The following is a 17,658-nucleotide window of genomic DNA, read 5'->3' as shown; positions in this document are numbered from 1 at the left end:
TGTTTGTTTCTACAACAGGCTGAAAAACATAGCACCTCTGGCTCCCAGAGATAGTCTGAAATGAATATTGTAGCAATTGTTCTGGCTTTCTTACATCTCGCCATTTTTGTCTTACCAGATACGCTTTTATTTAGAGAAAAACCATTGCTCAAACTTTTCAAATCTGATACTTTGGGAAAGTAACCCTCATTCTATTTTCAAAGTGTTCTTACTTTACTTCTCCAGGAATTCTGTTACATTTCAAATTAATTCTAATTATAATGATTATCTTCCGGTTGGACCCCCTCTTTGTAAAAGTCAGTATGGTAAATGTTATGAGAGATTAAGTGCTGTTTTGTGGGAAATCCTATTCTAAATGGAACATGGACCAGAAATTGATATCTCTCAGGTAAGAGAGAAGTTAGATATGGTGAACCCATGGACAATCCATGGGGTAAAGACACTCATCCCAATCTCTAGGTGGGAACTAGAAGGTGTGCAGCCATAATACCAATATTTCCCTCCCTTAGTTTTCCCCAGTTTGGAAATATGGCATGGAGATTAACTCACTGAAAATATTCATGGAATAAATATAATTATTTCTCCATTGGAATTTAAACCAGAATGGTGAATCACCATCACATTACCTCAAAAACCAAGTGCATCAGATTGGATTTGAATTGCATGGCCCAGTCTCTGAAACATCCACCCAGCTACTATGTAATTTCACCCCAATCATTTCATTAATCTCACTCTAATGGAGCCCAAAGTTTTTTAGGATATAATATTTATTTTCATACCATTGGGTTGGATATATGTGTCTCTCTAGTGATTTCTCAGCTTCCAATTTCTAGGCCTCTAGTGTAGAGACCGTGTTTACTTCTGTGCTACATTCCTATGTACCTACCTCAGGGGTTGCAGTGGACTTCTGCTTTTGGCAACATTTAAACACAATATGTTGCCTGCGGATTTTCTTTTCCCTGATTCTAGTTGTTTTAACAATGCAGGCTGTGAGATTGCTGGTACTGTAGTTATTATCCCCCTTAATATTATATATGATTACCTGCATATTCCCACCAGAACTGCAATTGTGCTTAGGGATTTGAAAACAATACTTTAAATCCCTGAATATAATTTGTGTTCTTTTAAATTAGGAAGTTCAGGCTTCATAAAATACAATTTAAGATTCAGTGGTAGAATCTCATTGGATTCAATAGTAGAAGCAGTCCACCTAAATAATTTTTATTCATTTTACATCCTATTTAGAGAATAGTAATTTCTTATCTATTTTTTCAAAGTTCACTGCCAGAATAGATATTAAAAATTATATATGCTTGGTTTCAAAAAAGCATAAAGAAAACTATATCACCTTTGACCTTGTGAATAGCAAAGCTGAACATATATAAGCTACTTAACACAAAATATTCAATGTAGTTTCATTTATGCTTATAAAGAAACATATGAGCCTAATATAGATATGTGACAATGTTTACAAATAATAGTATTTTATCTGCAAAGGAAGATATAATTATTTTATAAATTGTCACATTGATCCCAATCACTTTCTCAATAACTATACGCTTATATTAAAGAATAAGATAATATCAAATAGTTTTTATTCTGCCTTGATTCAAGCTTGTATCTTCTCAAATTAAACCTAAGTTGGCAGGACTCTGGTATCGGTGCCTCAGCTACTGTGACTGTTTCCATGTTGATATGCAGAGGTCATTTGTGTGACATTTAATTCAATTGATTCTAAAGTAATAAAACTCAAATACCAGATGGACTCCTATAGTCTGCCACAGACTGGGTTTGAGACTCCTGAGGTGTGATTTAAGAGAGAAAAAGGAGAAGAAAAGTGGCATCCCAGGACTTAATCTTTGATAGGGAGATAATATTTTTAAATATACTAGTATACTGGTGAGGAAAGGAGGAAGGAATTGAGTAAGATTAAAAATTAAGGAAATGAAAAGCAAGTGGAAATAAAGTAAAATTGAAAAGAAATATGAAGCTAATTTGTTGTTAAAAAAATATATCACTAGCAATGGAAGAATGTGCCATTGACAGTGTGAAAGAAAATATGTAAAGAATTGGTTACTGCACAATAGTCATGAGGATGCAAAGCACAACATAAGAAATATAGTCAATAATATTGCAATAACTATGTATGTTAGGTGGATACTGGAATTACTTGTGGTGGTGGGGGGGGCAGTTTGTAAGCTATATAATTGTCTAACTACTATGCTGTATACCTGAAGCTAATACAAAGTAGCATTGAATATAAACTGTAACTGGAAAAAAAATCATGTGAATGATGAATTTGTGTGGAAGTCATATACAATGAATTCTGATCAGTCAGCATATCTTTCCGGTGCTTAAGAGTCTTCTTCTGAGTGCTGGGGACACATGGTAGAAAACAGAAAACTTGCTTTCCAGTATCATTGTCAGTTTGATGTATCAGCTCTAGAAGGCTACAACTCCCAATTATCCAAACACTAATCTGAGTTGCTGTGAAAGTATTTTGTAGATGTCATTAAATTGTATAATCACTCGAGACCAGTTTGACTCTGGTAGAGCGTCGGTCTGCGGACTGAAAGGTCCCAGGTTCGATTCCGGTCAAGGGCATGTACATTGGTTGCGGGCACATCCCCGATAGGGGTGTGCAAGAGGCAGCTGGTTGATGTTTCTCTCTCATTGACATTTCTAGCTCTCTATCTCTCTCCCTTCCTCTCTGTAAAAAAGTCAATAAAATATATATATTTTTAAAAATTGTATAATCAGTCAACTTTAGGTAAGGGATATTGTCCTAGGTAATCTGTGGTTTGAGTCAATCAACTATAAGTCTTCAGAGCAAGATCTGAGGCTTCCCTAAATAATTCTACCTTGGCAAGCGGCTTAAGCCAGTGCCCTAGTGTTTCAGCTTTCCCCTCCAGACTATGGATTTTAGACTTGCCCAGCCAACCCTATCCAATCTTCTAAGCCAATTTCTTGCAAGATGTATTTTTTTTTAATTTCTTTTAAGTTTTGGGCTACTTTGTTATACAACAATACGACAACAATTTTAAAAGAATTTTTGTCCTTAGCATCCTTGTATATTTACTGTTCTATAGCAAGAAGGCCTAAAAACAACCAAAGAGTGTTCTTCCAGCAAGCACTTTCTTTGAGTTTGAAAATATACCTCAGAGTAGAGTTAGAAGAGAGTGATACTTTATTGAGCTATCTCTGTATAATAAATTTGAATTTTAAAAAAGATACCCATCTTAATACAATGGACCATCTATTATTACCTTTAAATAATCAGACTACCTTTGGTACAAAAAAAGATCCCAAATAAAGAGTGTCAGATAAACCTATCGTTCCTGAGAATTGGTTTGTAAGGTATATCGCTTTGAGTTCTTAGGTTTGCCACTGTTAGTAGCATAAACATGTCAGTTAGTTTTTAGGGTATCTTTCATCCAGTTATTTTAAACTTAATTTGCTAAGAGAAAACATCCAGAATCTTCCTTCTGATAAATACAGACTTACTACAGTGAGTCTACAAATGCTATGCTTCTTTTAGAAAATATTTTTTACCTGACAATTTTGCATAATTCAAAAGGTACTTCTAATATAAATAGGGTTTTCTGATGTTTTATAAATCTGAAAATTTTGAATTATATGGTTTACTACACACTACTTCACAGAATCTACTTAATTAACTACTGCTTTACAAATGAAGTTTTTCTTTCTTTTTTTTTTTCTTTTCTGTGTCTTCTGTTATTTTTCTAAGAAAGTTGAGACTACAAATTCTAATATAGGTATAGAGAGTAAACCATTCCTAACACAGTTAATTTATATAATTTGCCACAGCATGGCTACTTATTAACTATAATTAATAAGTTCTTGGTGTTAATAAATGTATTAATTCTGAAATCAAAATGTGGGGTTTGAGTCCCAGCTTGTTGTCTTGAAAAACTGAAGAATGAATTCACAGACAAAATAATTGAATGGAAGCAAAGTTTACTGAGAAAAGCCAGTCCTGGAAAAGGTGCAGGTGGGGTTCCAGGAGCAGGCCTGTGTCCAGAGCTTCCTTTCCATATCACAGCTGAGTACCAAAGGCTATTAGTCCATGTGTAGAGCTCCACATGGCCATAAACCACGTGGGTGGAGGGGATGTGCTCCCTCACCAAAGGAATGACAGGAACTCACTGTGAGAGAGGGCAAGAAGAAGCACACACATTTTTCATCTAGGGCTGAAATCAGCCTTGCTAGCTCCTGATTGATACTTTCAAAGAAGTCCACCTTAGTAACATCCTTGGGATTTATATAAGTTTTATATGCCTTACTGCCTTGTGATTGGTTATCTGCACCCTGACTATCTTATCAATATACATACATATTAAAGGACATGCCTCTCATTCTTGTCCTTCGTTCCCCACCTAGCTGGTGTATCTTAGGAACTCCACTTAGCTTACTTGGATTCTGGCCCAGGGTCCTAATTCCTGACTACCTAATTTCCTTCTGTCTCCTCAATACTTAGCTAAAGAGACTATATGTGTTTATTTATCCAGTTTTATTGAGATAAAGTTAACATATTTTATAAAGGTAAGATGTACAGGTTTATTTGATGCATATGTTATAAAATAATAATCAACATAGACTTAGTGAATACAGCCATCATGCCACATAATTATCATTTTGTGTGTGTGTGTACTGAGAACATATAAAATTTACTCTCTTAGCAGTTTGCAATGATAGAACATAGTATAAGGTACAATCACTGTGCTGCACATTAGTCCTCTGACTTTATTCATATTACAACTCAAGATTTGTACTTACTCTTTTACTTTTTTATGACAACCATTCAAATAGTAGTGAGGTGATAGTTCATTGTGGTTTTCATTTGCATTCCCCTATAGTCATGTTGAACATCTTTTTACATATTTGTTGGCCATTTGTATGTCTTCTTTGGAAAAAGAAGTTTGGTTCCTATGCAGATTTTTTTTTTATGAGATTGTCTATATGTTTTTGCTTTATTGTTGTTTTATTTGTATGAGTTCTTTATATATTTTGGATATTTACACTTTATCAGATACATAATTTGAAAATATTTTTCCCATTTTGTACATTGCCCTTTCATTATATTGATGATTCCCTTTGCTCTACAGAAGCTTTTTTAGTTTTATACAATCCCACTTATTTATCTGTTTTTGTTGCCATTGCTTTGGGTGAAAATCCAAAAGTTTATTTCCAAAGCCAATATAAAAAAGCTTATGTTTAAACACACTATCATTTCTTACAGAAATGTTATGATTTCAGGTCTAATATTTAAGGCTTTCATCCATCTTGGTTGAATGTCTGTGTATGGTATAAGATAGTAGTTTCACTTCATTCTTTCATATGTGGCTGTACAGTTTGCCTCCCGATGATCATTCCCCCAAATTTTATTCTTGGCTCCTTTGTAAATTAAGTGACGGTATATGTGTGAATTTATTTCTTGAGTCTCTACTCTGTCCTATTGATCTATGTGTCTGTTTTTATGCCAGTATAACACTGTTGTGATTAGTGTAGATCTGTAATATAGTTTGAAATCAGGAAGTGTGTTGTCTCCAGTTTTGTTCTTCCTCAACATTATTTTGGTTATTTAGGACTTTATGGTTCCATATAATTATTAAATTTCTTAATGATAAGTTTTAGTTTATAAAAATGTAAATTATATTTTGTATATTGATTTTGTATCATGCAACTATACGTAATTCATTAATTAGCTCTAACAGGTTTTTGCTGTTCTTTTTGTGTGTGTGGCATCTGTAGAATTTTCTAGATATAAAATTATGCCATCTGCTGAAAAATGGACCTTGAAAGAACTGACTCCATTATTTCCCATTGTTCTCTATCTGAATCGGAGGCATTCCATTTTATTCCCATAAATTCTGTTAGGACTACCTTTCAGGCACAGCTGGTCCATTGACCTATTAATTCCAGGATATAACTAAACAAGATAAGTAACTATGCCATTTCTATCTTCTGCAAATATGCTTGGTTGAATAATGGAAAAATAAAGTGGGGGGAAGGCTGAAAATCTGAACCTGTGACAGAAATCTGGTGTACATTCTTATCAGTCACTGCTTCCTCTTAAATTGTCTATCTTGCAGGACCTGTTTGTTTAAGCATTGCTACCATATTGGCAAAGCCATCTATACTAATAAAAGAAGCATATACAAATTGACTGTACCTCCATGACACCCACCAGCTGATCAGGAGTGAGTATGCAAATTAACCCAACAAAGATGGAGGATTAATTTGCATATGCTGATGCAGACCAAAAACTGATGTCTCCAGCCCAACCAAAGAGAAGACTGTAGATGACTGAAAACTGAAGACTGAAGAGGCTTGGCTTCTCTGCTGTAGCTGGAGCAAAGGTCTGGGAACCAAGTGCTGGAGGAAAGCTGGTGCTGGCATCCAATTGAATCTTCGTGCAATGGGCCTCCATTAAACTACAATACTCCTAGATAAAGTTCTCAGGACTGGTGCCAGGCCAGGCCTTGAGATGGAGTCTCACAGCATCAATCCTAGAGGGTTTCCCCCCCCCCCTCTTTTTTCCATTTATAAGCTTACCCCTAACTTCATTTCTGGATTGTGAGGTCTATAGTGGTGATAGCCCTTCGCAGTCCCTGTCCCAATTGACTCTGAAATAAAAGCTCCAAAATTTGATACTCTGGCTATGGTGTCTTCTATTGGGCTCGCTAAATTTCAATATAATAAACAGAGATAATTTCATATATTCCTTTCTTATTATGGCATATCTGTACATATGTATTTATTATTTAACTGATTTTATTAGAAATTCCAGTACTGTTCTGAACAAAAATGGTGATACTGGGAATCTTTGTCTTACTCTAATCTTAGAGGAAAAGCTCCAAGCTTTTCACCATTGAGTGTGAGGTTAGGTGTAAACTTGTCATATAACTCCTTTATTATATTTAGGTATGTTATTTCTATGAACAGTTTATTGAGAGTTTTTATCATAAAATTATTTTAAATTTTGTAAAATGTGTTTTCTGTAACTATGGATGAGCAGAGGCTGGAAGCAACTTTAAATGCATGTTAGAAAAAACCTAGGTTGTCTTTAATAAACTGTTTTTAGAAAATCAATCTCAATGGTTCTTTTGGGGAGTATTCAGAGACAGCATGATAAAGAAAACCTAACTCATATTTCTACACATCTAAATAATTGTGAAGAGATGGTTAGTTGAAACATGAAGGTTAAAGGTGCTGCTATAGAGAGCTCAGAAAGAAATGAGAAACATATTGGAGAAAATTGAAGGAAAGGTATCCCTATGGTAGAACAACAGAGAGCTTGATAAAATTGTGTTTTGTGGTTATTTGGAAAGCAGAACTTATAAACTTTGAAATTGAATATTTAGTTGAGAAAATTCACCCATAATGTGTGAAGCATCTGAACTATTTCCTTCCTGATTTATAATAAAATTTTGAATGAATGAAAGGAATTGTAGGAATAACTTTTAAACAAAAAGAAACCAGAATTGTGATTTGGAAATTTTTAGCACAGCTTGATTACAAAAGGTGATAACATTAAGACACTCCCTGTCAGGAAAGTATATAAAAAAGTAATTGAGTATATGGATGAATCTTTGAAAAATTAAATAATAATTCATAGAACCCATAAGTCATCACAACACAATTATCTAGAATGGACCATCTGGACAATTTAGAATAATTGTGCTGTGCAGATTCTGGAATCACTGAGTCAACAGGAATACACTACCTGTAGCTACTAAGGCAATTTAGGATAATTGAACTGTCTTGGGTCCCAGGAATGTGCTTTGATGACCAGTGAGATCACAATCAATGGGACATTCAATCCATCATCAATGGAATATTGGAATAGCATACATAAGTCCAAAAAATCAAAATAACTTTCTATTGTTTTAGCAAACAAATAAGTACAGAACCCAAACAGCAGTTTCTACTACCATACTTCAATGGTAATGTTGAGCAGAAAGAAAGAATGATTCAGAGGATAAAGTCAAGACTCAAAGAGGTTTATTTCCTGGCCTTAAAACCAAGTGGAGTTGGCCTGACTGAATTTTGAAATTGTTTTGAAAATTTTCCTTTTATTTTCTCCCATTTTGAATTAGATTTTCTGCAAGTTATCATATGCCAATCCAAACATTGTATTTTGCTACTAGGTAACTTTCCTAAGTTTCACAGGATAAAACATGGAGAGAAATCGGATTCTCTATGATTTAGACACAGGGCCTTAGCTATCCCCAATGAAGATACTATAGATTTTAGCATTTAAAGTAATGTGATTTTAAACATTGATATTGTAATGAGTTGAGATATGGGGAGACATGGGAATATACACTGAGTGGCCAGATTATTATGATCTCTGAATTCATGCATGCGTGGGGTCCGGCCAGCCTGGCCAGGGGGAGGGGACATGGGCTGTTGACTGGCCTGCCTGCTGGTCGAACTCCTGGTTGAGGGGACAATTTGCATATTAGCCTTTTTATTATATAAGATATACACTGAGTAGCCAGATTATTATGCATTCAGAGATCATAAATAATCTGGCCACTCGTGTGTGTGTGTGTGTGTGTGTGTGTGTGTGTGTGTGTGAATAAAGAGAAGGAAGCTCTGCATTCAGATGGAAAAGAAGAAATTCCAGAGGAATGGAGGACTATGAGGGAGAAGGTCCTCAAGTATCACTAAAGTAACCAATTTGAATGGGAATATTGACCAATCAGCAGGGATATCAGGACACAGGACTGCAGCCTTTATAAACCAGGAACTCAGTGGGATATTTTCCCTCTCTCTACTTGGTAGTCCATTCAGTGGGACACTTCCCTCTCTCCACATGGAAGTCTGTACTTGTTCTTCAATAAATCTCCATCTTTGCTATACCACCTTCTGTCCATGGATTCATTCTTCAATTCCAGCGAACAAAGGATCCAGGTTCCAGTCCAAAAATTCTGTATCATATGAAAGAAATAGAGCTCTACAACAATTTTAATTTTGGCCAATATTACTGATCTTGACTTCTATGCTCCAGAACTATCTATACTAATAAAAGGATAATATGCTAATTAGACCAGAAGACCTTCCAGGCATACCTTTAGGACAAAGCTATGGTAGTGGGGCCAAGGCAGAGGTGGTTTGGGGTAATCAGGCCAGGAGGGAAGGGCAGTTGGGAGCGAGAAGGGTGGCAGTTAGGGGCGAGCAGGTCAGCAGGCAAAATGGTTAGGGGCAATGAGGTAAGCAGGCAGGTGAGTGGTTAGGAGCCAGTGGTCCTGGATTGTGAGAAGAATGTCTGACTGCTGGTTTAGGGATTAGGCCCCCCACCCATATATGAATTTTGTGCACCAGGCCACTAGTAAAATAATAAATGTATTATGTTTATGGCCATTAAATTTGTGGTACCATTTTAATAGCAGCCATAGGAAATTCATAGCTTGGCCTGCAGTTAGAGATTAGATATCTGATATGTCTCCACAAAGCAGATTATCTTCCTTAACACTGCAATATGAAGGCCATCAAGGGGAAGAGGCAAGTTGTATTCAGACTCCATTTCCATGTGATATTAAAATAGGTGGGTTTGGCCTTCAAAAGCAGAAGTAGTAAAGGGTGAGGCAGAGAGTCAATGCTCAGTTGTGGGTCATTGTGATCTTCATGGAACAGTATTCCAGTTAGGTTTAAACATTGATTCCGGCTGTGGAGTTTCTAGGGTTTCAAAGTGCAATTTGCTGTCTCCCTAGAGATTAATTGACCTATCTGATATCCTTAAAAATTCATTTTGTAAAATTAGCTAGGTGTGCTCTGCTTTTTTCCTAATTAAGAATTTTGACATACACAATTTATCAAGACAGAACTTTCATTGGATATTTAAGAAAGAAATCATATTTTAGGATTAATGTAAAATAAATGTTAAAGGATTGAAGAATCAGAGTAGAGAGCACTTTAATAATCTGTGCTCTTCTGTTATTAACTCCTGAGACAAGGAGAGTGCCAAATCAGTGTTGCAGTGAGTGAACTAGGACCTTTATTTCCTGGGCAAATGAAATGCTAATTATCTTTGTGGTTTAAATTTAAGCAGTCTATTCTTTTATTCACATGTGGGAATTCAGACAAGTATAATCTCATCTAGGAAAATCTTTCATAGTTTATAAAAATAGGAAAAATATCAATGTCACTTTTTTTTTTTTTTTTTTTTTTTTTTTTTTTTTTACTGGAGTAAACAACAAAAATCTTTCAGCCTATGAGACTATATAAAATATATTGCTTTTCACATTTATTAAATATTAATTAATTTTTACAACTAATATTTATTGAAAACCTATTTGTTTGATTATGATAGTATAATTGTGATTGAGATGTTTCTCTGACTTATAAGAAGTTACAGTTAGAGGATTAGATGGGTATCCTACCTAATAAAAGAGGAACATGCAAATTGACTGTACCTCCACTATACTCACAAGCCTCATCAACCAGCCAATCAGGACTGACATTAAAAAAGAAGAAGAGAGACATTAAAAAAATGATATTAACATCAATAATGAGATAGAATCATTGTTTGGTTGCCTCCTGCATGCCCCACAGTAAGGATCAAGCTGGCAACGCTGGTATGTGCCTTCACCAGGAATCTCTTGGTTCATAGGTCAATGCTCAAACACTGAGCCAAGCCAGCCAGGCTCAAATACAAATTTTATTTATATATGTGCAATAATAATTTGTTGAAATATTTTAAAATAATTATTAGTAGAATTTATAAATCCCTTAAAATCCAATTACCTTTATTTCAAGCCTTTTCTTTTCTCTCTAATTGCAGCATACCCCATACTGATGAGCAACATCCTTAGTGGCATTGCAACTTTACAAGTACAGCATTGTTAAGAATTTAATTTCACTTGGGAAACAACTCATTGACCTGTTAAGAAAATATAATTATGTCTAAATGTTTACAGCAATGTTTATGAATGATATTTATCTCATAATATGCATGCTACTATAAAGAAATAGTTTTCATTTTATCATTAAAAAATGAGCAAAGATTACAGTAACATTACTAAATCCATAATTGGTATGCAGAGGACATTTGCTACAAGGTCAATTAAGTCAAACAGAAACATATTATAGAAAAGTTAAATGTATTAAAGGATTGACATGTCTTAGTAATGAGGAATGATTTTATTAATCTTTCCATTACAGAAAACAGAAAGTTCAATCACATATTCCACATGAGTTGATTTGGGATTTTGTAGAAAATATGATCTTTTTTTCTCCTCATCACTTTATTTATGAGTTTAATTTTCAATGTCATCTGGGAGAAAGAATAAAGAAAATAATATAGTTTCACTTATTTATTAACTAGAGACCTGGGGCACAAATTCATGCATGGGTGGGGTCTCTGGGCCTGGCTGGGGATCAGGGCTGATCTGGATTATAGGAGGTTACCTAGGGAGAGGGTCTGTCGGGGGGTTGGCCAGTGAAGGTGAGGGGCCAAGGTAGGTTGGCTGTGGGAGTCACTGACCAGCAATAGGCAGCTCCTGCATTGAGCATCTTCCCCCTGGTGGTCAGTGCATGTCATAGAGACCAGTTGACAGGTCATTCAGTCATTCAGTCATTCAGTTATTTGGTCACTTAGGCTTTTATATAGAGAGATAGGAAAGCTGTTAATTTATAATTATTCCTATTCTGGCTAGGTTGGGTAGTTAAATTAGTTGGAGTGTCATTGTATACACCAAAACATTGTAAGCTAAATTACTGGTCAGAGCACATACATAGGTTATGGGTTCAATTCCTGGTCTGAGAAGCTGTGGAAGGCTGCTGATCCATGTTCTCTCTTACCTGTCTATTTCTCTGTCCCTTTCTCTTCCTCTAAAATCAATAAAAAATATATCCTCAGGTAAGGATTACCAAAATTTAAATGAAAATTATTCCTACCTTTCTTAGATTCAAGATACCATAGTATTGGACTATAAATTCCACTATCATCTATAATAATTCTATAATAATAAAAGTGTAATATGCTAATTAGATTGGATATTCTTCTGGATGTCCTTCTGGATGACCTTCAGATTGAAGCTGAGGCTGCAAGGGAAGCCCGGGTCCCAAATGCATACCAGCAGCTACAGGGAAGCCTGGGTCATGGGTACCAGAGGGAAGCCAGTGCCAGCAGCCAGAGAAAAGAAGGCCTACTCTTGCATGAATTTCGTGCATTGGGCCTCCAGTTTAGTCAAAAACTTGATTCACTGAGGTCTCTAACAGAAAAGATGTGATTACTTAAAGGCCCACTGATTAAACTCACGCCATGGTCAAGATCAACTATTCAAGAACAAATACAATTTTCAGCTATTAAAATGTGTGATAATGATAATTAAGGCTTTCAGTGATTATGTCCACAGTTATTTTGAACAGGTTTTTAGACAAATAATATTTGGGTTTGGTATATTCGTCACAACAAATATAAAAAATAATGTGATCTTCATCCTTATTAGATCTTTGATGATGAGAACTGAAGACAGAAAATGATAAAAACTATAGGTTAACTAAAACAAATGCTCATGACAAACATATGAGCTAGAATATGTCATTAATTTACATTGAGATTATCTACTAGAGTGGGATAACTTCAATGTAATCACTATGTTATTCACTGAGACTCCATTTTTATGACTTCAAAGAGATAATCTAAATAAATACAACTTCAAATAACATATTCAATTGAATTTATTGGGGTGACATTGCTTAATAAAACAATGTTTACATTTCTATAACACGTCATCTGCATACAGCATCAGGCAATCACCACCCAAACTGAAGTCTCTTTCTGCTACCATTTATCCTCTGCCCTCTACCATTTCCTCCACCTCTCCCCTTTCCCTCTGGCTATCACCATACTGTTCTCTGTGTCTGTTTTGTTGGTGGTGGTAGTGTTTTTATTTTTACTTAATCCCTTCAACTTTTTCACCCAGTCCCCCAAACTCCTTCCCCTCTGACCATTATCAATCTGTTCTATGTATCTATGAGCCTGCTTCTATTAAAATATATATATATATATATATATATATATATATATATATATATATATATATTTAATATATATATTATTGATTTTCTTACAGAGAGGAAGGAAGGGGGTGAGAGAGTCAGAAACATTGATGAGAGAGAAACATCAATCAGCTACCTCCAGCACCCCCCACCCCCCTGGGGAAATGCCTGCAACCAAGGTACATGCTCCTGATCAGAATGGAAGCCAGGAGACTTGAGTCCGTAGGCCAAAACTCCAAACCCGCCAGGGCAGCCTGCTTCTGTTTGTTTGTTTGTTTTGTTCATTCCATTACACATAAAAGTAAATCACATGGTATTTGTTTTTTCTGAATGGCTCATTTTTATTAACATAACATTTTTTAAGTCCATTTGTGCTACCTCAAAAGATAAGATTTTCTACTTTTTTTTTTTTTTTTTTTTTTTTTTTTAAACAGGAGAGTAGTAGGTATTCCATTGTGCAAATGTATCCAGCATTTCCATATACGTACTCATCTGTTGCTGGGTACTTGAGCTGCTTCCAAATCTTGGCTATTATAAGTAACACTGCAATGAACACAGGAGTGTATATAATCTTTTAAATCATTGTTTCCATGTTTCAGATATATTCCCCGAAGTGGAATTGCTGGGTCATAAGGCACTTCAATTTTTATTTTTTTAAGTAAACTCCATACTGATTTCCACAGTGGTTGTTCCAATCTGCATTCCCATCAAGAGTGCAAAAGGGTTCCCTTTTCTTTATGTCTTCACCAACACTTGTGTTTTGGGTTTTTTTGTTTGTTTGTTTGTTTGTTTGTATGTTTTTGTTTTGTTTTGTTTCATCACATAACATTTCATGCATAATAAAAAATAATTTACTTATTTTTCAATCTCTCCCTATATAATTACAAATGATTTTAGTGGCCATTTTTTAATGAAAACATATATTTGAAAGATATATCTATTTAGATCTTTTCTACTCTATTCCACTTGGCAATATTGCAGGATAGCTGTAGAGAATACAATTTTCTTAGTTTTGTACTCCATAAACTAACCATACTCAAAAATTCACTTTCCTTTTTCCTTCTTTTTCTCCTTCCTGAACTCAATGTTCTAAACAAATTTAATGACTTTATAGGTTACTAACATCTTCCTTCTTTTTCTGCCCTGCTAAACTTTGCTTATCAGTGCTATTCATAATAATATGCTTATTTGTTATATTTCCATGTTTTATAAACAAAGTCTATACAATTTTCAGAAGCATAGTCATATGCCACCAGTCTCTGATCTATAATTTTCCTGATGAGTATATTTTCACCCACTTTAAGATTTGTAGGAAATAAAAAGTCAGCAGGTTGTCATATGTTCAACTGAACTTGTTTAATGACAGAAAGCCTCAAAAGATAACTCATCTAACTCAATGAATTCACCAAGGCTCAAGATTTGATCTTCCAAGTTCAAAAACACAAACTTGCAGTATCTCAGAGTTAATTAGATTCAAATATGTTATCCCATGGTAACAAAGCTCATAAAAATTGATATAAAAACTATTGTTATGGTTTAATTTATTGTGTAAAATATAGTTGTAGAGTAGACTGAATACTTTTGAAGATTTGTGAATGTTCTCTCCCTGTAGGCTGTGGCATGCGAAGGCAAATGATCTGGAGAATGCCTAAGTAGCATATAATCCAAGTAAAGTAAGATGTATTATTTAAATAATTCAAGAGTAGCAGTTTCTAAGAGGCTGCCACATTCATGATAACAAGAGAAATATGTGTTGGGTAGATTGAATACCCAACAGCTCAACTACCTTTTCTCCTCTTTATACTTAGATTGGCTGTTCCTCAAATGGTTTTCCTTCTTCACATCTCCCTTGATGACAATATCCCTTTCTAAGAAATATATTATTTCACTAGTAGATTTAAAACAGTTTTTCTTAAACTTTCTCTGCAATTAATCTTCTGCAGCAGAAAAACTTGAACGCTGGCTACATAGCTCAGTTGGTTGGAGCATTATCCCATAAAACAAAAAGCTAGGGGTTCAATTCCTGGTCAGGGTGCACACGGAAGGAATGTAATGGGTACTTGTATATAAGGACTGCAAAACCATGACAGTTGATGTGATAGCCACACTGACTAACAGGTAGGAAGTGTACACAGCATAGAGATGCTGGACAAAGATATAAGTCACATCCAAATAGAACACTAGTCCAGAGCTGGACAGAGATATAAGAATTCATCATATTATACAGAAATATGTGTAATTTACCAATAGTTTATTTCTGGAGTTTTCTGTTTAATATTTTCATATTTCTGTTGACTATGAATAACTGAATCAATGGAGAAAGCACAACCATAAATAAAGGGGGACTACTATACTGACTTTTATCTTATGACATTTCCTTTCAATGTTTAATACTTAATTAGTATTACTTTATATTCTTTTTTCTTCCTGGTAATATAGTCAAACATGCTCAACTATCTTTTATTAAAATTTTTTACAGCTTGTTTTATTATTTTATTTTTGAATATATATATATATTCCCCCCCCCCAATAATTTTATTTTTACCTCTGAGCTCAATGTACTTTTAAGTATAATTATTACATAATGTGAAAATTATTATTTTTTAGTTTATTTGAGGGGGACAGGAAGATATTAATGAGCTTCTTTTTTATACTCCAATACAATTTTAGTCCAACCACAAACATGTTAGCTATGATTTATAGAGCATTCCAGAAAATTAAATTATATTTAATATCCTATATAATAAAGATGTAATATGCAAATGGTCATTATGATGTGATGCATAAGGACTGATCAATAGGAGGGTGGGACAGCAAACTATGAATGGCAGAGAGCTACAGAAGGGTGGGGCAGTGAGCTACATGTGGCAGAGAGCTAGGAGTGGCTGTGGGAATGGTGGCCAGCTGAGGCAAGCAACAGCAAGCTACTCATGCACAGATTAGTGTGCAGGGTCACTACCCTGTTTCCCCGAAAATAAGACAGTGTCTTAAATTAATTTTTGCTCCCAAAGTTGTGCTTGGTCTTATTTTCATGGGATGTCTTATTTTTCTTTTTTTTTTTTTTTTTTTTTTTTTTTTTTTTTTTTTTAATTTATTTTATTGATTTTATACAGACAGGAAGGGAGAGAGATAGAGAGCTAGAAACATCGATGAGAGAGAGTCATCGACCAGCTGCCTCCTGCACACCCCCTACTGGGGATATGCCCGCAACCAAGGCACATGCCCCTGACCAGAACCGAACCCGGGACCCTTCAGTCCCCAAGCCGACGCTCTTTCCATTGAGCCAAACCGGTCCCGGCAAGGGATGTCTTATTTTTCCATGAAGAAGAATATGGTACACATTTATTGTTAAATGAAAATGAAGGAAATTTATTACCTGTATACAGTATGGTAGTTGTCAACACATACCAGACAAACTGTGAAACCTACAGTATCAAGAATTTACTCGCCGAAACTGGTTTGGCTCAATGGATAGAGAGTCAGCTTGGGGACTGAAGGTCCTGGGTTCGATTCTGGTCAAGGGCATGTACCTTGGTTGGGGGCATATCCCCAGTATGGGGTGTGTAAGAGGAAGATAATCGATGACTCTCTCTCATGAATGTTTCTAACTTTCTATCTCTCTTCCTTCCTCTCTGTACAAAATCAATAAAATATATTTTAAAAAAAAGAATTTACTCATTTATTCAATGACAATCATGTCATCATCTTCTGGAACATCATCATAACAATCCAATTCCTGAATTTCCTGGTGAATTTCTTGTGACTCCATTTCTTTCAGAATCAGTGGACCAAATATCATGTTTAGTAATAGCACTGTCTTTAAATGAGTACTTCTTGTCAAGGTAGCCTGCTCACAGTGCATTTGCAGTGCGACTGTCAGTGATTTTCTCCCATGAATTCTTCACCCAAGTCACAACTTCTTGCAGTTTAGGTTTCACAAAGTTTCCACGCTGATTTCTCTCCATTCTATTTTCAATGTAGTCATTAATTTCCATGCACAAATTGTCTTTGAATGGCTTGTTTATTGCAATATCAAGAGTCTGGGGATAGGCCTGATGTCATACCTGTGGGAATCATTATCTGACCTATTTTTTTTTCCCTGAAGAAATGTCTTCATGTCTTTAGCGCGGTGAGTGCTGGCTGCATCCCAGACTAGCACACCTCTTTGGCTCCATTGCATAACAAGCAGCAGCATTAAATTGACCCGCTTCCTTATAACTGCATGTGTGGCCCAGGCTTTTTTAGTTTCAAGAATAAAAACACTCAAAACACATTCAATATTTTCCTTCTTGCCCTTAGAAATGATTAAAGGAGGGATTTTAGTGGCATCCAGACGAATTGCCAAAATACAGGAAACATGTGCATAAGCAGTGGAGGGAATGTATCCTAAGGAGGCACCCTGCTGTTCAATTGTTGTTTGAGATGATTGGCCCATAAACACTGCAGTTTCATCCATAGCAATCATGTTGGAAATATTGTATTTAGAGAAGTCAGCATCATCAATAAAGGACTTGAATACAAGTGCTCGCTTAATAACTTGAGTATCTTCCAACCTAAACAATCTTGTGGATCTTAAAGACAGTTCACTTCGCTGAAGGAAAGCTGAAAGAAATTATCCAGCCAGTG

Source organism: Pipistrellus kuhlii, unplaced genomic scaffold, assembly GCF_014108245.1.
Source record: "Pipistrellus kuhlii isolate mPipKuh1 unplaced genomic scaffold, mPipKuh1.p scaffold_m20_p_3, whole genome shotgun sequence".
In the NCBI taxonomy this organism is placed as follows: domain Eukaryota; kingdom Metazoa; phylum Chordata; class Mammalia; order Chiroptera; family Vespertilionidae; genus Pipistrellus; species Pipistrellus kuhlii.
Note: the sequence above shows the minus strand (reverse complement) of the source record.